Source organism: Oncorhynchus masou, chromosome 5, assembly GCF_036934945.1.
Source record: "Oncorhynchus masou masou isolate Uvic2021 chromosome 5, UVic_Omas_1.1, whole genome shotgun sequence".
NCBI classification, from domain to species: Eukaryota; Metazoa; Chordata; class Actinopteri; order Salmoniformes; family Salmonidae; genus Oncorhynchus; species Oncorhynchus masou.
The window spans coordinates 25,389,962-25,415,462 of NC_088216.1; the positions used below are offsets into that span (position 1 = coordinate 25,389,962).

The 25,501-nt window shown below is 43.5% G+C and overlaps 2 long non-coding RNA genes across 4 annotated transcripts; one reads left to right on the forward strand and one right to left on the reverse strand.

The window, feature by feature from the left end:
• Positions 1-543: 543 nt before the first annotated feature.
• Positions 544-3,797, reverse strand: LOC135537955 (uncharacterized). Its single transcript, XR_010455304.1, has 2 exons — positions 3,658-3,797; positions 544-2,946 (listed from the first exon to the last, which is right to left on the reverse strand). It is a non-coding gene; the product is annotated as an uncharacterized LOC135537955 (long non-coding RNA).
• A 488-nt stretch (positions 3,798-4,285) lies between these two features.
• Positions 4,286-24,947, forward strand: LOC135537842 (uncharacterized). Of its 3 annotated transcripts, none has more exons than XR_010455289.1 (4): positions 4,286-4,851; positions 12,305-12,407; positions 22,048-22,209; positions 22,343-24,947. It is a non-coding gene; the product is annotated as an uncharacterized LOC135537842 (long non-coding RNA). The 3 variants fall into 3 exon arrangements; XR_010455287.1 differs by lacking the exon at positions 4,286-4,851 and having other exon boundaries at positions 5,099-12,407; positions 22,343-22,438; positions 24,078-24,947; XR_010455286.1 differs by lacking the exon at positions 4,286-4,851 and having other exon boundaries at positions 5,099-12,407.
• Positions 24,948-25,501: the final 554 nt, after the last annotated feature.

Below are 25,501 nucleotides of genomic sequence, written 5' to 3' on the forward strand. Positions count from 1 at the left end.
ACAATCCTGTCTCGGTGCTCTACGAACAATTATTTTGAGCTCATGGCTTGGTTTTTGGTCTGACATGCACTGTCAACTGTGGGATCTCATTTAGACAGGTTTCCAAATCATGTCCACCCGGGAGGCCCCACAGGTGGACTCCAATCAAGTTGTAGAAACATCAAGGATTATCAATGGAAACAGATGAGCTCAATTTCTTTTCTTTATTTTTAAGCTATAACTCCCTTACTGGCTTGGGAGAGACGAAGGTCGAGAAGCCGCACCAATGTGTCGGAGGAAACACCTAGCGACCTGGTCAGCATGCACTGTGCCCGGCCGGCCACAGGAGTCACTAGTGCGCGATGAGAGAAGGATATCCCTACCGGCCAAAGCCTCCCTAATTCGGACGACGCCAATTGTGCGTCGCCTCCCGGTCGCAGCCTGGGCGATGCAGTGCCTTAGAACACTGCGCCACCCGGGATGGGCTCAATTTCGAGTTTCGACCATAGCAAATGGTCTGAATAGTCTGAATGGTCTGAATAGTCATGAAAAACAGAAACCATATTTACATATCTTTTTTTTATTAGCAAAAAAATCTATGAACTTGTTTTTGCTTTGTCATTATTGGGTATTGTGAGTAGATAGCTGAGGAAATGTTTTTATTTAATCCATTTTAGAGTAAGGCTGTAACTTAACAAAATGTGGAAAAAGTCAAGGGGTCTGAATACTTTCTGAAGGCACTGTACATTCACACAAAGATCCAGAAGGTGATTAAATGTTTTGTTTCCATGGAGGCAGTTTGTCACCTGTAAGTCACATTTGATTTACCTGAAACATTCCATTGAGGCCCATTTTGACAATCTGAACAAGATGATAGGGCAAACATTGTGTATTCGTCATATTGTAGCAAGTGAACAATTTAAATTAACTATACAGCATAACATTGCACTTAAACTGCCATAAATATATTAAGTCCGACAATGTGTTTTATACCCTTTTAAATGTTAAGAGTGATCATTACTGAAACATTTATAAACAATGTACCAAAACATTCAGGTTGATTCATATTTTACAGGTAAGGATGCTTCTAAATACTCTTTCAAGTGACGTAACCTTCACAGCTATAGCCATGTTCAACTAACGCCATGAAATGCCACTACAAAGTCTTGCATTACAAGACTATCAAATAAACATGCTTTAAAGGAGTTTTATCAAAGAACATGTACTGTACTAAATGGCATTCATGGCGACCAGTGTATTGACCTTTTGAGTGCTTCACAGAAACTCCTTCTCCTACAGAGGAATTCACAGGAGAACCTTGAGGCCAGTTTTCTACAACAAATAAGGCCTTTTGAGAATACATTCAGCCCGTCCCATGATATTCCACTCTCCCTCACTGAGTGATATAATAGTTAACCTCTAAGTGAACACTTTCATCTTCATGACCAAGACTTCCAATTATAGATCTGTAGACTGTTGGGCTGGCACCTAGTACAATTATGGTTTTGAAGAGGGAGTTTCCAGTTTTCCAATGCATCATACAGGCAGGATAATCAATTAGAGCCAACATGAAAACCAAACTAACTAATAATGTTATTCCATCTGGGGAGTGAAACCACTTGAGGCATATTAAGGCAGTCAAACCTAATGATAGTTATCATCCCTTTAGTGCGTTATTAGATTACAATCTGCAGGTTGAGTCGTCGCTGTGGTTTTAGCATCCCCACATCCAGAGATGGGCAGTATTCCTGTTACATGTAATTGAAATTCATATTTCATTTGCTTTTGAGTATTTTGTCATTTGTATTTCACTGGCCTGAACTACAATCCAATGTAGTTTGTAACATACTTGAGACCTGTCATTTATATTTTCAAAATACATTTTCTATATCCTTTTTTATTTTATAGCGGTTCAACATTTGGAGGCCCCCTTTCACCCTGCATTGGTATCAGAAGTCACGGCACTATGGTGTGATATGAGTGTCTGCTGAATGAACAACATGTAAATGTACAAATGTACTCCTGCAAAGCATGCTGGGTATTATTGATGAGCTCCGCCCACAAAATAAGGCCAATAATAATACCAAGTGTGCTTTGCAATTATTACATTTTTACATTTAGGTCATTCAGCAGACATTTATCCACAGTGACTTAGTCAGTGCATTCAACCAAGGTAGATGAACAACCACATATTACAGTCATAGCAAGTTAAATGTTTTTTTGTTTCTGTTACTAAGAATATTGTTGTAGTAAATACAATTCTTCACAAAAGTATTTTGTATTTTAGTTTGATACATTGGTCTTTAAAGTATTTGTATTTGTAAAAAGATATATTTTCATGCATCTTTTGCCCATCTCTGCCCATGTCTTCATCTTCCATGTGTGCAAAGTGAGTGAAACCATTGACTCTGAGACACAGTGTCCAGCAACACCTCTGCAGTAGAATGGTACAATTGGCAGCCGAGATAAAGGCCAAATAGCCAAAAACTTTTCTAGTAGCCAAAATCCCTTATTAATCAAGTCCTCCTCAATCTAATCCATGTAGGCCGGTAGGCCTCTCCAGGGCTCTGGATGACTTTCCAGACCCACACTCTCAATGCTTCTGATCACTCTGGTAATCCTGTGTTGTCCTCAAAACTAGCCTCCTGGGCCCTGCGTGGCTTCTCCTTCCTCACTCCCCCTCAGTGCTTCCTCAACAGTATGTAGGTGAAGAGCACCACCACTCCAGCGGTCAGCGCTGCGATGACACACTGGTGAATGGTGATGACGGTCTCCAGCGTGTGGATGCGCTCCTCCATGGCGCTGGTGTGGATGTAGTCATAGACGGAGGCACCGATGCTCCACACCGCCCACACAGCGTCCACCAGTGCCTTCATAGTGGGGGAGACCATTGGGAGGCTGCAGGGCGCCGCTGAAGCTGGACCCCAGCCTCATCCGCCACTCACGGGCCCCACTACACGACCCTCACTGGGGGGGAATGAGAGATAGGTACACACAGGGCACACTATGGTGACCTTTGACCCGTTAAATGGAGGTCATATGGGCAGTTGGAAAGAGGAAACTGTGAAGTAGCTCTACATACAGGCTCTTTGAGCCAGTTTTCCTGACAGGTGATATATCTGTGATTGTTCAGGCAATTTATCAATATGATATTCATTCATCATCCACAACATGTTATGATTGCTGTTTTTCTATAATAGGTATCATTCTCATCTTTGACCAGCTGTTACGTAGCCTTCGAGACTAACACCAGCTGACTGTCTGACATCAGGACACAGATATAGCCTGTTGGTCCCTCCTGACAATCTTCATCTTAGTAAATAAGGAACGCTGCGATGGAATAAAATGATGAATGTAAAAATCTAATTTAATTAGTGATGAGTACCCCACGAGAAAACAACTCAAAACTGGGACCAATTTGAATAGCCTATGTGCGCAAATATCGAGGCGCCATATTCCTAAACTTCTATGGCCTTGTAACCAATGGCATTTAGCAAATATTTAACAGGACATGACACAGGAAGGAGATAAAATAATATTGATTGCGATAATTTACTTGGCCAAAACAAGAGCTTTTTAAAAAACCGCATCATCAACATCATCGTTTGGTCGAAACTCGAGTCAAAGTTCGCCAGCGCGACATTATGCGACTATTACACACACACGAATAATACTCACCAAGGGATTGGAAATGTTATGCAAATCGTTGTTGGAATAAGGATGAACATCCGTATCTGTGGTTTATAACAATTATTATTCAGTTTAGAATAAATCGGTGGCGCTGTCTCGGTGTTGCGACTGTGACATTGCTCCTGCGCAAGTGCGTCATTACGCACAGAGAGTAGGGCGTGCTCTTTGGGTTTATTCGTTCTTGTTACGACAATAATCCTCAATTTGTTGCCACGTGGAGTCGCACCACACCACCAAAAGAAGTAGGAGCGCAAAAGAAATGACGGGCCAATATAATAATCTTCTAAAATCTTAATATTGCCTAGTGCCAAGCTTACATAAATTCTAAGATGTTTCTTAATAACGGCCACTATGCCCATTAGGCTATAATATGCGAATTTTATGACATTATTATGTAGGCCAAATAAATGTATCATTCGGATAAGAAAGAAACCACAGGAATGTGTCCAACTTTCTTTCGTTGTGTTGTCAATAGTGTGCCGATTTCTATCGATGTCTACTCCATCAATAAGTAGCCTATAACAATATCAGTTAAGTGCTGCGCCCAACCTTGGCAATGGGAACCTATAACTTGGAGACAAGACGAAGTGACGCGCTCAAAATAACCAGGTTACCACTTAGCAGAAGTCCATTTTGGGGAGGTCCCAGCACAAGGGCGCAACACAATATATCTAATCCTTTCAGCTCTTGGTGTTGCCGTGGTCATATAGCCTACAACTGGGCAATAACATCTGCAAGTCCGTTTAGAGAATGGATATTTTGAGTGCCGTCAACGATGCGTGCGCACGGGGTTCGCTCAGACTGGAAAACATCGCATTTATCCTTTTTTTTAAACCTTAGGGGAATCCCGAGTGCTACACTGTTGCGTTTTTCTTATTTTGGAGAAAACAACATTTCAAGTTATTTTGAAAGAAAATGGTGCAATACGTCCCCAAGGATATTCGTTCTAAATTTGGTGATTGTGCAATACCAGCGCCACTGATCAAAAAGAGGGGCGGTGGTGGTGTGATGAGCAGCAGCGAACTTCAACTTCGCACGCATCTCCAATCTCTCCCATATACTCATCAAGCGAGGGTTTTGCGCGAAGTCATCTTGCTGTCCAAGGGATGCGGACGAGACATCACGGATCCTACCGCTTTGCGCATTTATGCTGAACATGTTTGCGACATTGGAGAATATCAGGTAAAGACAACGTTAGCTCAGTCAAACAGTGAATATGAATAGCCTATTGTGGTTCTGTAGATTTCCTTGAATTAATTGTTGTGCCTTGTCTGGATAGGAAGAAGTCGACATTATTCATCATAATCCACTTATAATTCAAGGACAAGACACAATTCCTCACACAATTATAGAGTGCTCTGAAATCAGTGTGTGCCAGAGGCTGGGTCTTTGCGGGCAAGGTGAGTCCTCATTCATTCAACTGGCCTACAAAGTCCCAGTTTCTGACTCATGTGACCAACACGTTCAGAATATATTGCAAGTGAACTGACAAAATATAGATTCTGTACTTGTGAACTATTTCGCACTAATGCAATTTAGGGAGACGACATGCACTGCACACTGCCCGAGATATGGACTACCTAACCAAGCATATAACTTTTTCGCAAAACGCACAAGCCTAGTTTAAGGGCCTCACAGGGATTGATATCAAAAGATCAATTATAACACACAATTAATATATAGCCTATATGGTTCCTTATTCTAGAAGTGAGAGGGTAAAAAAAAAACATTTTTTAAAATTCATTGTAATAAGATTGGCCAAGAAATTATGACAAGTCATCAAAACAACTTTTACAACACTGATCTACTGCTTTTACATGAATTAATATCAAGTCCATATGTTTTCTACATGTGACATGTGGGCTTAAATCTCTTTGACAGGCCAACGTGTTCTTCTCAACATTTATCAGACCTACATCTTCAAATGGCCCATTAAAAAAACGCCTTCATGCAAAGATACAATCACTTTTATGACATCTCTTAACAGTCTACTTGAGAATACTTTGTATGTCTAAGACAAAAGTTGAATTCAACTGAGGGGGAGAAAAGTCCATCTTCTAATATGCTTAAAGTGTGTTAGTCATAAAAGTAGCAGTGAAGTCAGTTACCAAATTAGTCTCAGGCATATTTTCACCAGCCAAATGCCATAGTCTACATACCCCACTAGTGAATTTAGCATCTATTCCCTAAATGCTTTACGTAATTAATATTAGCAATGCTGATCATGACATCTACATGCTCAAATGACACCTAGGTAAGACATGCTGAAGCATGTGTTTTATTCCACGATGAATGCAATACTATCTAATTATTATATATCTAAGTATAATGATCATTGACATAGTACTCTCTACTATTTAGGCCTACTATCTCACCATCTGACTAACATCAATACATTTCTTTTACAGTGCTGTTTTTTTAAACAGTTTAAGTAGGCGGTGTTCTTCTCTCTCCTTTGCAACAGACTTTGTTTATAGAAGCCTGCCATTTTAAGCTACAGTTGTGACAAAGCTGTGGCTGTCAGCTGTCAGCTCTGTTAAACTATTTTACACATCAGTGTACTTATTTTAACACTTCATTCGTTTGTTATTATCAGTATAAGGACAAAAGACAGTAAACCTTGTGAAGATTAGCATTTGTGAAACATTATCTTCTAACTGGAATGATATCCTCTAAGATATCTTCAGTTATTTTCTAACTGAAGTGATAGATCTCAGGCGTGAACTGAGTTTCAAGTTTAAAAACGGAATCAAATAGATTACACCCTCAAACTAAGTGAGACATCGTCATTGACTTTCCTATTGCTCTGTTTCAGGTCATTTTAAGATTTATGTAGGCCACAGCTGATTTACATCCTATCACCATAAAGATGAAATGACTCACTACAAAAACTAAACCAAAAACATTGCATGACACAACTCCTCCTCAATACCAACCAGGAAAACAGCCAATATGAGTGTGAGAGTGTAGAGTGCCTAAGTAGGAAGGCTTGGGAGGCTGGTAACACGGGCCTGGATTGAATAAGCACCATGGCTATGCTGGACATCTGGGATATCCACCAAGAGTGCTGATTTAAGTTGGGATATAAACGGTGCTCGCTGCCTGCCAAGCCTTTCTCAATGGCATTTTATATTGTTCCAGGTCCAGTCAGACTCATCCCGCGACTTGCAATAGTCTTTGTAATCACTTTAACTAGACCATATCAGTCTCTAACCCAGGCTGCTGCTGTAACTAGGCCTGGGCCTACACTACATGTGCGAGCATATGCCAGGGAATGCTTATTCAAGGTATGTCAGGTCATTGGATTCGTTCGTCGAGTTTCCAACTGAAACACAGCAATTCAAAAGCCATAACATATGTAATATATTGTCATTACATAGTAATTGTGAATACAGCAAACTCCTCTAATTCAACTGGCCTAGGTTGTGTTTACCTTGTCTGCTACAGTAAAGCTGAAGAGCTAATGAACTAGACTAGGGGCCCTTCTGAGAAAGACTGAAGCTCTGAACTCATTCAACCCCCTTTAAAATGCCCGCGCTAATCCCAATAACAGTCAGCCATTATAAATATACAATTCATAAATTGCTTTCTGTGAAATATGAAACCCTCTAGCCTCATCCACTTAAACTCAAAGTCTAATGTGTTGGCCTATTGACAGGCTGGTTGGTTCTTCTTTCGCCTCTGTTTGTTGTTCCGAATGATCCAGCCACGGTTCTGATGGTACCCAACTAATCCAAGCTGTGAACCCACTCCTCAACCAGTAAACGCAACGGTTCAATCTCAAAAATGTTGGAACAGACATAAGAGAAAGAGAGACAGAGACAGAGAGAGAGAGAGAGAGAGGGAGGGAGGGAGAACGAGAAAAAGGCAGCAAGAAAAGTGAGGGACTTTTAGGGGCAGCTGTGTTTAATTAACCCAGTCATAATGCCCCTAAAAATCCTTATTGCTCTTGCAATGGTCAACAGAATCTCCTATAAGAACAAGTCTCTGTGTTATGTGGCGACACACTCTTACGGACATGTTACAAGCTCTATGAAATCCATTGGTCACATTGTCAAGTCCCTGAAAGATGTTCAGACAGTCTTGAAGCAAGTTGGAGGGCATTGAAAATTGAATAGAAAATGCTTATTTGTTACTCCCAACTGACGCATTTCGACAAATTACGGATGTTGTCAGGGTGCTTTCCTAACTTGTCAATTAATTAGTCAAACAAATCTAGTTAGATGCAACTCTGGCCTCAGGCGTTCTTATCCGGAGTTCACGGCTCGTTGAAGGTGCTGCATCACGACACAACAACAGTTCCAACCTAGACAGATATGTAACAACAGATCCAACCTAGACAGATATGTAACAACAGATCCAACCTAGACAGATATGTAACAACAGATCCAACCTAGACAGATATGTAACAACAGATCCAACCTAGACAGATATGTGACAACAGATCCAACCTAGACAGATATGTAACAACAGATCCAACCTAGACAGATATGTAACAACAGATCCAACCTAGACAGATATGTAACAACAGATCCAACCTAGACAGATATGTGACAACAGATCCAACCTAGACAGATATGTAACAACAGATCCAACCTAGACAGATATGTAACAACAGATCCAACCTAGACAGATATGTAACAACAGATCCAACCTAGACAGATATGTAACAACAGATCCAACCTAGACAGATATGCAACAACAGTTCCAACCTAGACAGATATGTAACAACAGATCCAACCTAGACAGATATGTAACAACAGTTCCAACCTAGACAGATATGTAACAACAGATCCAACCTAGACAGATATGTAACAACAGATCCAACCTAGACAGATATGTAACAACAGTTCCAACCTAGACAGATATGTAACAACAGTTCCAACCTAGACAGATATGTAACAACAGTTCCAACCTAGACAGATATGTAACAACAGATCCAACCTAAACAGATATGTAACAACAGATCCAACCTAGACAGATATGTATCCGTGTTTTTAACGAGGAATACATATATATTTCATTTCATTGTTATTTGTTTTTATTGCATTTGTTTTTAGGCTTATGGGCAATGAAATGTACCAATATTTACATAGAGTTGCATATTTTCCAAAACTTGGGTCGCAGGAAGACATAGAATTTCTCATTTGGGTCCCAGGCTGAAAAAGTTTAAGAACCCCTTCTTTAGATGAGTGGGATGATTAAAGAACAGAGCACACTTTGCCCAGACAGAACTATAGACATCTTCATCCTCACTAATGATAGCTATGCGCCTATGGAACCCTGACCTGTTCACCGGATGTGCTACCTTGTCCCAGACCTGCTGTTTTCAACTCTCTAGAGACAGCAGGTGCAGTAGAGATACTCTGAATGATCGGATATGAAAAGCCAACTGAAATTTACTCCTGAGGTGCTGACCTGTTGCATCCTCTACAACCACTGTGATTATTATTATCTGACCCTGCTGGTCTTCTATGAACGTTTGAACATCTTGGCCATTTTCTATTATAATCCCCACCCAGGCACAGTCAGAAGAGGACTGGCCACCCCTCATAGCCTGGTTCCTCTCTAGGTTTCTTCCTAGGTTTCGGTTTTTCGTAGCCACCATGCTTCTACACCTGCATTGCTTGTGGTTTGGGGTTTTAGCTGATGTTTAATTTTAATTTTACCTTTATTTAACCAGGCAAGTCAGTTAAGAACAAATTCTTATTTTCAATGACGGCCTGGGAACAGTGGGTTAACTGCCTGTTCAGGGGCAGAACGACAGATTTGTACCTTGTCAGCTCGGGGGTTTGAACTCGCAACCTTCCGGTTACTAGTCCAACGCTCCAACCACTAGGCTACCCTGCCGCCCCAGGGTAAGAAGAGCTTTATAAATAAATGTGATTGAATTTGATTGATAATGATAGCTATGTACCTTGCAGGTTGGCCTTAGGATGTCATTATCTCCCCAGTATCCATTGTTTAACATGCAGACAAGTGAGCTATATGTCCTTCAGTTTCTTGACTTTGTGCCAAAGGCCAGACAGACAGACGGGCAAAGGATTCTGATCTGATCCGGGTTGGGGTGGGGTGTGGTGGGGTTGGAGAACTGTCTGAGAGGGGGAGGCTGGCTGGAGGAGGAGACGGAGAGGAGTGCTCCTCCGTGGGGGTGAGTCATCGCCTTCGGAGGCTATTCAGTGAGTTCACTCTGGATGGATCGTGATCCTTCGGTTGGTCGGTGAATCCGCCGTCCTCCTCGCCACAGCCAGAGAGGGGCTGTGAAGGAAAGTGTGGGGGCCTGGCTGGGCTGATGACTCAGGGCCACGCACCGCACAAGGAGTGAGGGAGGAGGGGGAGGGAGGAATTACTCCGAGCATGTGGAATCTCATACAGCTATCACAGGACAGACACTGTGCTTCTACTAGGCTCTGAGGCTCTGTAGAAGTCTGTCCTTAGACACAGTGGTAATGGCAGTGGTAAGACGGCTAAGGGCCGTTGGTTTCCATTGAAGAGGAACAGAACCGAGCAGTATATTCTTGTACTCGCACTTTGAAACAAAGTCATGCCCACCTTCTTATTGAATGAATGACTTTCTATTGCAGCAAGTCGGTGCAGGTTTGAAGCTCTGCAACTCCAGCAAAGTAATTAAGCATTGCATGCTGTCAAAATATTCCATTACAAAAGTCTTGAAGATTTGGGAAGTGTCTCCGATGACTATCTAAATGGGAGGGGAGGTGAGTTGGGCCGTTTATTGTCCAGTTCTTCCTGTTTCTTTCTTGAGTGATGATGCTCCTCCTCCAGCTCTGTCATTGGATAAATCTTTTCAAATAACAAAGCTTCATTGAGTGATGATGACAAACATTTCCAGAAAGAGAATGTGAGGGGTGAGAGAACTACCTGTATGACATGCAATACGGACTCTCTATGCTCCCCCTCTAGTGTGAGTCATCAGGCCTAAAGACGCCGAGCTGTGAGTGGTGAATTAGGTGTTGATAATGGCCAACAGTGGAGGGCTGGTCAGCCGACAGGTGGGGGCTGGTGTGTGTTGGGTGTATGTATTGTGTGCAGTGCGTGCATGTATTGTTGTGTGCATGTATTGTGTGAGGGAGATTATGGTGTGTGTGTGTCTCCATGAAGGGGAGTTGATGTTGTGTGATGCATGACTCAACACGAGAGGAAGGCCACACCCATGGGACGAGCCCAGGCTCCCTTCAGCGGTGGCATGGGCCTAGATCTCACTGACTATGGGTGCCACGATTAAAGTGTATTGTCCTAACTGATGAAGCTCAAACACTTGAAGAGCCACTCAAATCCTGCACAAACACTCCGACATAAAGGCAGAGAGGCCGGGCGAGAAAGTGGGGCACACCTTCACCCTCCGCTGTATGCCCCTTTATAAACAAACTCTTCCAACCTGATTTCAGCCAACCAGCTGAGAGTCTGGGCCCATATTCACAAAGCGTCTCAGAGTAGCAGTGCTGATCTAGGATCAGGTCCCCCCTGTCCATTTATAACAGTATAACTTTAGACCGTCCCCTCGCCCATACTCGGGCGCGAACCAGGGACCCTCTGCACACATCAACGACTGTCACCCACGAAGCATCGTTACCCATTGCTCCACAAAAGCCACGGCCCTTGCAGAGCAAGGGGAACCACTACTTCAAGGTCTCAGAGCAAGTGACGTCACCGATTGAAACGCTATTTAGCGCGTACTACCGCTAACTAAGCTAGCCGTTTCACATCCGTTACACTCACCCCCCTTTTGACGACCTCCTTTTTCCGCAGCAACCAGTGATCCGGGTCACGGCACCAATATAACAGTATAACTTTAGACCGTCCCCTCGCCCATACTCGGGCGCGAACCAGGGACCCTCTGCACACATCAACGACTGTCACCCACGAAGCATCGTTACCCATCGCTCCACAAAAGCCGCGGCCCTTGCAGAGCAAGGGGAACCACTACTTCAAGGTCTCAGAGCAAGTGTCGTCACCGATTGAAACGCTATTTAGCGCGTACCACCGCTAACTAAGCTAGCCGTTTCACATCCGTTACACATACAATCATATTCATTATGGTCTAAAAGGCAAAAAACTGAACCTAGATCTGCACTCCTACTCTGAGACACTTTATGATAGGGACAGCCCAGAGTAAATAGAATGACTTAGCCATGGCTTAACCATGTGTTGCATCTCCATAATGGTCATTTCCTCCAGTAATTACTCATCATTAAAGGTCTCTCTCCCAATCACCTGGTTAGTGTTTATAATACGGTCTGCCTTGGTAAATCCCCATCATTCTGAAATAGCCTGATTGTGTTTAATTGGAGCGTTCACTAAACAGAGTCCACCCACCAGCATCAACAAATCCAATGTATTTTAACAGCAGGGAACAATTTAATCCGCCTCCATATATCACCATTGTAAACAACCAAGACGCAGAGCCCAATGTTGCACAATGAGCCTGCGTTGAGGAGGAGTTGAAAGGTCAGGTAAACACTTGTCCCAGGCTTTCCCTGCCTTTTTAATCAGGACTCCTGTCCATTTTTTGATCTTGATTAGATCTCTTGACTTATGGCTGTGTACACTAATGCTGCACTTCTGGCGGCTCCTTAACTCACTGTTTGGTTTGTTTCATGTGGACGGGAATGTCAAGTTGCTTGTTGGCCTGGAGGCTTGTGCGCTGAGTTGCCGACAAACCATGGAATGAATCCTTTGCAGACTAATGGGCGGGCCAACCTTTTCCAGTGTTTGTCATGGTGAGTTTGTTTGCCTATATGCATACCTCATATTCATATTCAGTGCTAACTTTAGTGCTTGTGTGTTTCCATTCTGTGAATATAGGTCCACAAAGCCCAACGTGGTCCAGTTTCAGAGAAACTGCCTCATTCAGCACAAATATTATGGAAGACCATTTAGACACTTCTCCACCCTCCTTGTCCTCGCCAACCAGCCATGGGGGAGGTGCTGACAGATTTGTTGTTTTTTTTCTGGCAATTTGGGGTCAACGATGCATGTTAGCAAACCTCGCCGGCTCTCTTAGTTTGCATTACAAAACCAGGAGGCCCCCGACGTGCATTGTGCAATGTACACAGCACTCTGTTGGGTGATTGGCATGTGTCTGATGATGCTTTAGATATGGTTGTGGCCATTGAATGAAGCGTTCACAGTAAATTAAATGTTGTCAGGGGTCTGTATTGGCAAGAATGCACAAAATCCCTGTCATTTAGTAACTAATAGCTTTTACGCTAAAACGGACTTTGCAGAATAAGGCAAAGATGCTCAACAGTTCAAATCTCTGCACAGCACCTTGGAAAAGTCTAAGGGGAGACAACCTTGCTACCTCAAATGGCCTCCTGCAGTCTTCAAGGACTGGTGAGTGGGTGTGAGGATGTTGGTAAAATGAAAAAATGCAGAGTCAGGCGCAGGACACAGTTCTGAGTAATCATCCAAAATTTACTCCAAAATAAGTAAGATTCCAACAAGGAACAAATACAATAATCTCAAGCACGAACAATGAGAACCCACATGACAAACAATAACGCACAAAACAGAGAGGGAAATCAGAGGGTTAAATAAGGAACATCATTAATGGAATGGAAACCAGGTGTGTATGATCAAGACAAAACAAAACGAAAATGAAACATAGATCGGTGGTGTCTAGGAAGCCAGTGACGTCGACCGCCGAACGCTGCCCGAAGAAGGAGAGGGACCAACTTCGGCCGAAGTCGTGACAGTGGGGCTGGTGAACTTAATGAGATTTTCATGGTTTCTGAAGTATCTTTGGGATTTCTCAGTCGGTCTCAACAGCACAGCATGAAGCTACAGCTTGAAGACCCACGGTCTAGTCCTCCTTGTCCAGCCTGGCTCAGTTGATAGGACGACATGACCGGAAATCCATCTTCCTCAAAACCCCTCTTACATTACATTAGAAAGGTCTTCCCGCCCCTCTCAAAACTGTCATTGGAGCACCTTCAAAATCACAGAGAAAACATGATTGTTCCTCTTTGGTCTTTATGTTGGCAAACCCCTTTCGTCTTGAAGGAGAAGCAAAATCCATTTATAGTCCGTTTCAGGGGGGAAATGTGTGTGTAGCGCAACTGTTCTCCAGGGCCGAGCAAAGAGCTGTTTTATGTTGGCACCAGATTGAGGTCTGTGGATCACAATGTGTCAAGGCAGACCTCAGAAGACGCTTGCCCAGCAGCGAGTGATGTGCCTTCTTATTGTTGGAGCCACTCTCTCATTCCAGGACATGGAAACCCTTGGCCTGGCCATCCATACAACTCCAAAACCAACAGTGCTGCCCATGTGTAAAGCAAAGAGGGCAAGTGTTTTTTTCATGACACCTAAATGTCTTTTTCATTTGTGGACAGCATCTTTCGCTGCCCCTTTTGCTTTTTGTTATTCCACAAGTCTTTGTCTTGGCCAGTTCCTGTGCACACAGCTCCACGGGATCAGAGGCGTCACACACTGTGGCAATGTTTTTTTGGTCATGTGACGTCTAGAGTTGACACTGGCATCGATTCTCCGACCGTTTCACACTCCAACACTGCCAGTAGGATCTTTTGACTTCCTTGACTTCCCTTTTAGTTTGTAGTGGAGTGAAGGGGCTTTACAGCACTTCTACATTGAAACCCTGTTTTGGAACGCTTTCTTTAGATCAGTGGTCATCAACAGTTCGATCTCCAAGGCATTCCTAGTCGATCGCCAAATATTTCTGTAAAAAACCCAACAATAAGCCTTGCGTTCCTATTTTTTATTTTACGCTGTTGTTGGTAGGTGCACCTGATTCAGCTGCCCTGCGCTCCAGGCATGCGATGTGTTCCCATTTTGAACCATTTCATATGTTTGAAGGTTCAAACTCTGCCTTCCCGGGGGGAGCAAATCAAGTACACTATAGGCCTACCAATCGGAGGACTGTCTGCAGTAACATAGCAGGCATAAAAGAAAGCTCCAGCAAAGGCGGTACAGAGGGTAGTGTGTACGGCCCAGTACATCACTGGGGCCAAGCTTCCTGCCATCCAGGACCTCTATACCAGGAGGTGTCAGAGGAAGGCCACAAAAATTGGTCAAAGACTCCAGTCATCCAAGTCATGGACTGTTCTCTCTGCTACCACAAGTCTTGGACCAAAAGGCTCCTTAACAGCTTCTACCTCCAAGCCATAAGACTGCTGAACAATTCATCAAATGCCCCCCCCCACCCCTTTTGTTTTTACACTGCTGCTACTCGCTGTTTATTATCTATGCATAGTCACTTTGCAAATTACCATGACTAACCTGTACCCACGCACATTGACTCGGTACTGGTGTCCCCTGTATATAGCCTCATTGTTATGCAATTTTCTTGTTACTTTTTGATTTTATTACTTTAAAAAAAACTTGCGTTAATTTAGTAAATATTTTCTTAACTCTATTTCTTGAACTGCATTGTTGGTTAAGGGCTTGTAAGCATTTCACATTGTATTCGGTGCATGTGACAAATAACATTTGATTTGAAGACTTGTGTCCCTTTTTGAACAGTGTCAGAGGAGGACCCTAAAATCTGCTGCTCTCTCCCTCCGCTGAGACTGACCATCAGATGCAGGCTCCACCAGCCTAGTAAAATTAAAATGATTGAAGTGTATGCTCATTCAGGTGTCCCTCACAATAATACAACAAATGACCTATTACCGGTGTGATCATATAGCCTACCTTAAATATTGAAATGTAATTGTAAAAAAGAGTCTGAGAAGCACAGCCAATATGCAGTGATAATGTACTGGGCCTATAGCCTACTGCACAAACCTCATTACTACAGTACCGTTTTTAATAGGTTAATATTGCCTAGCCCTACGTTTTTAAAATCATGTACAAAAAAAAACGGTTGAACGGTAGATCTCGGCTTGCATCAGAAATTGATCCGACTCAGAAAAGGTATGTGACCGCCTGCTCTAGATCATTCCAGGTGGTCCCTGCCTTATTCGTCTTTTATTATTCCTCTTCATTGTCTTCACCTTCTTCTCAATAAATAGGTTTTATTCAGTAGCCAACTGTTGCATCAATGCATGCCACCATCTCTAGATTATGGCTGTAGATATCTTCTGAAGAAGGGTGATATTTCTGATGTAACACACCACACAACTGCAGTCTTTTGAAGCTTTAGCAGCCTCCGCCACGGCCAGTTTAGATATATAAAGTTAATAAAGAAGTTGTATTGGAGTAAACACTCGTCGCAGTTCCCAGAGGGAGAGAGAAGAAAATGTATCTAGTGCAGTAAATTGAACTCAACTTTTCCTCGTTCATGAACTCGCCTAAAAATAACCTGTTCCAACAAGTGAAACACTTTCCAGCTAAGCTGACACCAAGGCCCTTTAAAGTAATATAAGATAATTGGTTTTCAATTATGAGATACCAATTTAAACCAGGTTAGCCTCTGTCAAAGGCGGAGAAACACTTGAAAAGTGTCGGACATAACCATATAAAGGTATTTTCTCTAAATACTTTGATACAGGGCTTTCAGAAAGTATTCACACACCTGGACTTATTCCACATTTTGTTGTGTTACAGCCTGCATTTAAAATGGATTAAATTCAGATGTGGTGTCACTAGCTTACACACAATACCCCAAACAAACAGGCCTGGATGAGATCTTTAAGGTCAGGGCCCTCCGCAAGGCTCACAAAATCATTTTAGACCCAAGCCACCCCCTGTACCCGGAGTTTTAACTACTTCCCTCTGGGCGCAGGTATAGGGCACCCCTCAGCAGGAAAAACAGAACTAGACAATCATTTGTGCCAGGGCTGTGATATAAGGCCCAGGCTAATGTTCCTAAATAATGTTCCTAGAGTCAGTAAGGCCAGCAGGCTAATGTTCCTATCGAGTCAGTAAGTAGGCCAGCAGGCTAATGTTCCTATCGAGTCAGTAAGGCCAGCAGGCTAATGTTCCTATCCAGTAAGGCCAGCAGGCTAATGTTCCTATCGAGTCAGTAAGGCCAGTTCAGGCTAATGTTCCTATCGAGTCAGTAAGGCCAGCAGGCTAATGTTCCTATCGAGTCAGTAAGGCCAGCAGGCTGAGTAATGCCAGCAGGCTAATGTTCCTATCGAGTCAGTAAGGCCAGCAGGCTGATGTTCCTATCGCAGGCTCAGTAAGGCCAGCAGGCTAATGTTCCTATCGAGTCAGTAAGGCCAGCAGGCTAATGTTCCTAGGTAAGGCAGCAGGCTAATGTTCCTATCGAGTCAGTAAGGCCAGCAGGCTAATGTTCCTATCGAGTCAGTAAGGCCAGCAGGCTAATGTTCCTATCGAGTCAGTAAGGCCAGCAGGCTAATGTTCCTATCGAGTCAGTAAGGCCAGCAGGCTAATGTTCCTATCGAGTCAGTAAGGCCAGCAGGCTAATGTTCCAGCAGGCTATGTTCCTATCGAGTCAGTAAGCAGGCTAATGTTCAGCAGGCTAATGTTCCTATCGAGTCAGTAAGGCCAGCAGGCTAATGTCAGTAAGGCCAGCAGGCTAATGTTCCTATCGAGTCAGTAAGGCCAGCAGGCTAATGTTCCTATCGAGTCAGTAAGGCCAGCAGGCTAATGTTCCTATCGAGTCAGTAAGGCCAGCAGGCTAATGTTCCTATCGAGTCAGTAAGGCCAGCAGGCTAATGTTCCTATCGAGTCAGTAAGGCCAGCAGGCTAATGTTCCTATCGAGTCAGTAAGGCCAGCAGGCTAATGTTCCTATCGAGTCAGTCCAGCAGGCTAATGTTCCTAGTCAAAGGCCAGCAGGCTAGTTCCTATCGAGCTAAGGCCAGCAGGCTTCGAGTCAGTAAGGCCTATGTTCGAGTCAGTAAGGCCAGCAGGCTAATAATGTTCCTATCGAGTCAGTAAGCAGGCTAATGTTCAGGCTGATGTTCCTATCGAGTCAGTAAGGCCAGCAGGCTGATGTTCCTATCGAGTAAGGCCAGCAGGCTAATGTTCCTATCGAGTCAGTAAGGCCAGCAGGCTAATGTTCCTATCGAGTCAGTAAGGCCAGCAGGCTAATGTTCCTATCGAGTCAGTAAGGCCAGCAGGCTAATGTTCCTATCGAGTCAGTAAGGCCAGCAGGCTAATGTTCCTATCGAGTCAGTAAGGCAGCAGGCTAATGTTCCTATCGAGTCAGTCAGGCCAGCAGGCCAGTCTTTTGAAAAAATTATGTTTTAATGTTTTTTGGTATGTAACTGTTATGAAAGTTGTATTGTCAATTTTGTTTTGTATTTAAACGTCACTTTAAATGTGTACATGACACCGCAAAAACATTTCCCCATGGGGACAATATAGTCAGTAAGGAAGTAATGTCAAAGTGGAAATTGTACAAACGAATTAAAAATGAAAATCTGAAATGTCTTTGGTGAATAAGTATTCAACCTCTTTGTTATGGCAAAGCTTAAATAAGTTCAGGAGTAAAAATGTGCTTAACAAGTCACATAATAATTTGTATGGACTCACTCTGTATGCAATAAGTGTTTAACATAATGTATTTATGACTACCTCATCTCTGTACCCCACACATACAATCGTGTGTAAGGTCCCTCAGTCGAGCAGTGAATTACAAACACCGAGACCAGGGAGGTTTCCTAATGCCTCACAAAAGAAGGGCACCGATTGGTAGATACATACAATAAAAAAAGCACATTGAATATCCCTTTGAGCATGGCGAATGCATTAATAACACTGGATGGTGTATCAATACACACGGTCACTACAAACACACAGGTGTCCTTCATAATGCCGGTTTTAGAGAGGAAGGAAAATGCTCAGGGATTTCACCATGAGGCCAATGGTGTCATTAACACAGTTACAGAGTTGGCTGTGACAGGAGAACTGAGGATGGATCAACAACATTGTAGTTACTCCACAATACTAACCTGAATGAAAAGAGTGAAAAGGAAGCCTGTACAGAAAAATAATATTCCAAAACATGCAATAATGCACTAAAGTAAAACTTAAAAACATGGCAAAAATGTTACCATTTTGTCCTGAATACAAAAGCGTTATATTTTGGGAAAATCCAACAACACATCACGGAGTACCACTCTTCCTATTTTCAAGCATGGTGGGTGTTTGCATCATGTTTTGAATATGATCGTCATCGACAAGGACTAGGGAGTTTCTTTCGGATAAAAAATAAACAGAATAGAGATAAGCACAGGCACAGTCCTAGTAGAAAACCTGGTTCAGTCTGCTTTCCAAAAGACACTTGGAGACAAATTCACCTTTCAGCAGGACAACAACCTAAAACAAGGCCAAATATACACTGGAGTTGCTTACCAATATGACATTAAATGTTCCTGAGTGGCCTAGTTACAGTTTTTTTAAACTTAAATCTGCTTGAGAATCTATAGCAAGACATGAAAATGGCTGTCTAGCAATGATCAACAACCAACTCGGCAGAGCTTGAATAATGTTTTTAATAATAAATGTGCAAATATTATACAATCCAGGTGTGCAAGGCTCTTAGAGACTTACACAGAAATACTTAACACTGTAATCGCTGCCAAAGGCAATTCTAACATGTATTGACTCAGGGGTGTGAATACTTATGTAAATTACATATTTCTGTATTTAATTTTCAATACATATACAAACATTTCTAAAAACATGTTTTCACTTTATCAATATGGGGTATTGTGTGGAGATGGGTGAGAATAAAATCTATTGAATGCATTATGAATTCAGGCTATAACACAACAAAATGTGGAAGGGAATATCTGAAGACATTGTACATCCGACAGAAAACACCTTCACACACACACACACATCGACCCTGGGTGTCTGCGGAGGTGTTGACGGGGGATTGGCTGCCGAGTAACAGAGGCTGCAACCAATTAGCATACAGAGTAGTGATGTAGCCTCGAATGCCCTCTGGTTAACAGAGAGGATAGCATGAAGACACCACACTTTCTCTATTCTCTCTCTATCTCTTCCTTTTCCTCTCCCTCCTCAGGTTCAGACAGTCTAAAGGCCTTGTGATCCGACTGAGCTCCGGCTTTGTGGGATACTCTAGGACTCCAGCATTAAGATAACGAGACAGTCACGGTGGGGCTAGTTTTCCAGGAAGTCAACCGGAGTAGTGAGAATCTTTAAACTACTCTCAAGTCTCATTCAGAGAGAGAGAGAGAGAGGTAACCCTGTGGTGGGCGTAAGTAAGAGGATGGATGGTTTAATTGGGCGGAGAGAATGAAATGGATTCATTTCTGGTTTGTTCAAAAGGCGTAGTAATTAGAGGTGGGAACAGAGTAGTATTAGCAGCAGAGGCGGGAGAGAAGTGAAGTGAAAGCTCACCATTTCCCATTAGAAACTGCATCTAGGCCAGTCATGTGTGTTAAATAGCCATCTGATTGGCTGACTGACTACTGTTGTATAGGTCTGTTATACTGTACAGAGCATTAGGTAGTCATGAGCTTAGAGAATCAACTCCCTTGTTAACCAGATGACCATCTCAGTGGGACTCGCCAGGTTAAACAAAGGATAGATCAAATAAATTAAGGCGGGATTTTCCTCTCATGCAGGCAGCAGTTTACTATGGCGTGGAGTGGGACATGGGATGGCTGGGTGAGATTTACTACAATAGTAGAGTCACAAGGGGCTGGAGTGAAGTGGTGCTTTATTCTGCTCTACTCCCTTTTTCTATGCAGCTGCCTGGTATGTGGGTCACACCATGGTGTTGTGTGTGTGTGTGTAGTATGTTTTCACCCGCCTGTATGTATGCTCCTCTATTCGGGTGTGTGTGTGTGTGTGTGTGTACCTCGGCGTGCACCTGTGTATGTGTGTGTGTGTGTGTGTACCTCGGCGTGCACCTGTGTATGTGTGTGTGTGTGTGTGTGTGTACCTCGGCATGCACCTGCGTGTGTGCGCGCGTATTCCTATATGTGTATGTACCTCTCGCCAGACAGGGGGAGATATTTAAGTGTGACACGCTGCATGGCCTGTTTGCCTTGATCCCAGCCATCAAGAGAAGTGTACACATCACTCACCTTGGCCAGGGAGGAAGGATATTTCTGATGGAGTGGAGGGCTGAATTTAGGCCCGGGCATTCTCAGTATCTGTCACCCAACTCCAATAGATCACCGTGCAGTGTGTTGCCCTGAGGAAGTGTGTGTCCGTGTTTACTCCCTCCCTCCCAGGTCCAGGGTGCTTTGCGCTGAGCCCAGTAAATATACACAGTGCCTTCAGAAAGTATTCATACCCCCCAACGTGTTCCACATTTCGCTGTGTTCCAGCCTGAATTCAAAATAGATTCAACAGATTTTCTTCACACTCATCTACACACAAAACCCAATGTCTTTACACATTTTAGCATATTTTTTTAAAATTAAATGAATGTTAGAATCACCTTCGGCATCAGTTTTTCTAGGTAAGACTCTAAGAACTTTGCACCCCTGGATTGTACAATATTTGCACAATTCTTCAAGCATTGTCAAGTTGGTTGTTGATCATTTCTAGTCAGCCATTTTCAAGTCTTGACTTGGATTTAGTGCCTTATTGTAAACAGGATGCATGTTTTGGAATATTTGTATTCTGTACAGGCTTCCTTCTTCCCCCTCTCATTCAGGTTAGTATTGTGGAGTAACTACTGTGTTGATCCATCCTCAGTTTTCTCCTATCACAGCTATTAAACTCTGTAACTGTTTGGCCTCATGGTGAAATCCCTGAGAGGTTTTCTTCCTCTCTGGTAACTAAGTTAGGAAGGATCCCTGTATTTATGTAGTGACTGGGTGTACATATTCAATGTCTGATTTTTTAAATGTATTTTCATCTACCAATAGGTGCACTTCTTTGGGAGGCATTGGAAAACCTCCCTGGTCTTTGTGGTTGCATCTGTGTTTGAAATTCACTGCTCGACTGAGGAACCTTACAGATAATTGTATGTGTGGGGTACAGAGATAGTCAAGTCAAAACCATTGTTAAACACTATTATTGCACACAGCGTGAGTCTATGCAACTTATTATTTGACTTGTCAAGCATATTTTTACTCCTGAACTTATTTTAGGCTTGCCATAACAAAGAGGTTGATGACTTTTCAGCATTTCATTTTTAATTAATTTGTCAAATTTAGAAAAACATACTTTGACATGTTGACATTATGGGGTATTGTGTGTAGCCAGTGACACAGAATCTCAATTTAATCCATTTTAAATTCAGGCTGTAATACAAGAAAATGTGGAAAAAGTAAAGGGGTGTCAATACTTTCTGAAAACATTGTACACAGTGACACTTGCTTTCCCTTCCTAAAGTGTCCCTACGTTTACTTCCCTACTAAGATGGAGTAGAGATGTAGAGATGTTTGGATGTTCATGCACTGTATCCTCGGTCGACTACAAAGTATTTTGAATATAGTAGGGAAACTCACTGTGCTGTATGTATTTTTGAACAATGACACAATGTAATCTGCCCTGTATAGAGTGGTTTACCAGATGGCTTCCATGGAGTTTCTCAACCTCCACCAAGTAGGGAATTGCCATTGACAGCAAGTAAACAACCTGAACACCAACTGCCGCCAACGTAAACATCTTGAGGTAGCATGTGTCTCTGCTACATTCAAAACCACGGCTGCAGTTGTCAGGTAAAAACAACATCCTCCTTACACTACCTTTCAAATGCTTTCACAACTGAGTCAACTCTTACAATCTCGATCCCAAAATGTTGAATTAACGTTGAATGAATGTATTCTCACTGTATACATATTATCCATATAGGCTGGGTTAAAGGTCATGAAGCATCCAGTGACTGGTGGAAATGAAGACCACACAGCTTGAAGAGATCAGGTTGAAGAGAGAGGACATATTTAACTTGTGGGTCATAGGTCAAACTCTCTCCCTCTACCTTTCCATCTCCCCCGCTCTCTTTCACTCTCACCTTTCTCCTACCCTCTTTCTTCCCCTCTACCCCGCTCTTTATCCTATCACCCCACCTCTCTCTTTCTTCACCTACATGTATACTCCTGTCTTTTCCTCTTCTGACCCCCCCCCCTCTCTCCTTCATTCTCACCCTCTCTCTCAGCCTGGCTGTTATTTCTCCATATGTTTTGACTATGTGCTACCTGAGCTGGTCTGTGCTGTGGGCCTGAGGCAGGTCTCTGGCAGGCAGCAGTGTTGGAGGGAGGCTTGGTGGTCTGTGTGTGACATGGAGAAGGGCCCACCGGCACCGCAGCAGCCCCACTGAGGCCAGGTCTACAGCTGTCCCACCCTGCCAGGGCCTCTGCTTACAGTCACTCTGAGTTACGACCGTTGCTCCTTACTCACACACACACACACACACACACACACACACACACACACACACACACACACACACACACACACACACACACACACACACACACACACACACACACACACACACACACACACACACACACACACACACACACACACACACACGCTGAGGCAAGATATATTCCTAGCAGGAGCTTAAGCCCTATCTGAGAAAGCCCATTCCCACTGGGCTTGTTAAAGACAGGCCATGTAGAAAGAGTACATTTAAAGCCCACACATCAAATACAGGGGAAATGTGATGTGTTGCTGATAGCTCTCTGTGCATTCACACCCACAACCTGTGCCAGAGGGCACAGACAAACACACACACACTCCCCGTACCAGAGGGCACGGGCACGCACGCACACACACACACACACACACACACACACACACACACACACACACACACACACACACACACACACACAGTACCAGAGGGCATGCACACACATACACCCCGTACCAGAGGGCACAAACACACCCTGTACCAGAGGGCACACACACACCCTGAACCAGAGGGCACGCACACAAACACACCCCATACCAGAGGGCACGCACACAAACACACCCCGTACCAGAGGGCACAAACACACCCTGTACCAGAGGGCACACACACACCCTGAACCAGAGGGCACACACCCTGTACCAGAGGGCACACACGCAAACGCACACACAGACAATGAATAACCCCCACCAGACGCACACATAGACGAATGATCCTTAACAGAGGACACACACAAACTCCCAAAGCCCTCAAAGGCGTGTACGGGCCCAGCATACATGTTTATGTCTACAGATCAATCCAGCTGATAAAGAAGCAGCCCAACCTTGACCTGATAGATCAACAATGCTCTCTGTCTCTCCATTATTGGCGAGATGTTTGGACACAGCTTGTAGCAGGGTGATGAGGCCAGAACTGATATTGGATTTCATAACCCTATAATGCTATAGTCCAATCATTGAAATGCTTTACTTTAGAACAGAAGCTTTTGCTAATTAAATCAATACAATTGTCCTGTTGTTTGTTCTACAGCAAGGAGAACGTCCCCTGAAGGTGTGTGTGTGTGTGTGTGTGTGTGTGTGTGTGTGTGTGTTCATGCATGTATGTGTGTGTGTCAATGTAATACAGTATCTCATGCAACAATCACCGGATGGAATGCTTCTTGGTCCACAGGAAAGGATGGATGGAGAGAAGATGGATGGATGGAGGATCGAGATTAGAGATGGATGGATAGAGACTATAGATGGATGGAGAGAGGATGGATTGAGAAAGGTGTGGGTGTAGATGAATGGTGAGTGGGGGTCCTGCAGTACTAAAAGCCGGTGACCCAGACCATGCACACCCACTCACAGGGACCTAACACCACTCAGAGGACTGCTCCTTGGTCCACTGCTACCACATGCTAAAACACTTAGATACAACACACACACACACACACACACACACACACATAGCAAAATGCTAAATGTGAAGTTCACATTCAAAATACATCCCGAGACACAGACTACCAGTCAGAGACATCAACACACGTTCTTGTGTGTGTTGCCATGCGATGGTGATGAGCAGCACATGACATGAGTGGGGCGTGGAGCCCAACCTCTTATCAGACAAAGGAGATACACAGAGAAGAGAGAAGGAGGGAAGGAGAGGAGAGGGGGGAGGGGGGGACGTGCCGCCCCAGACTGCAGTCATGAGGTCTCCATCCCGTTCCACACGCTGAGTCTCGTGGGTAAAAAGCCATAAAAAACAACTTTGCACTATAGCCAAAACCCCCCTCACACACAGTCAAGAGTCACAACACACACACACACACAGTCAAGAGTCACAACACACACACACAATCGAGCCACAGCACACACACAGGAACCGGACTGCGTAGATTAATGCCATTCGCCCCGGGAGTACCCCTTTGGTTTTGTGTTGAGGAAGTCCAGACGAGCTATTTCACACACACTGTTCATGTGATCCCATAAATTCACTTCCTTTTCTGTATGTCTTGACCGAAAAGTTGCGTTTGTCAATAAAATGTTTGATTTGCAAGTACATAGTGTGTGGGAGTCATTATTTTTCTTCACTTAGGGGGGAATTCATGCCCTTTCTATGTAATCATCTGACCTTGAATATAAGCATGAGGAAACGCCTGACAGCCAGCTATTCATTTGGGCCGGAGGTCATAGATGGAGGTGTGGCAGTGATGGGCAGAATACGGCGTATTTGTACACGACTTCCCTCCCTCATAATTTCACCACCTTTACTTGAGAGGAAACCATGAATAAGGTCGAGCACCAGTCGGTTCCAGGTGGAAAAACCTACTATTTCCGATAGAAATAACACCATTCTCCATGCACTATAACGTATTTTTTATTGTTTTATTTCACCTTTATTTAACCAGGTAGGCTAGTTGAGAACAAGTTCTCATTTACAATTGCGACCTGGCCAAGATAAAGCAAAGCAGTTCGACACATACAATGACACAGAGTTACACATGGAGTAAAACAAACATACAGTCAATAATACAGTATAAACAAGTCTATATACGATGTGAGCAAATGAGGTGAGATAAGGGAGGTAAAGGCAAAAAAAGGCCATGGTGGCAA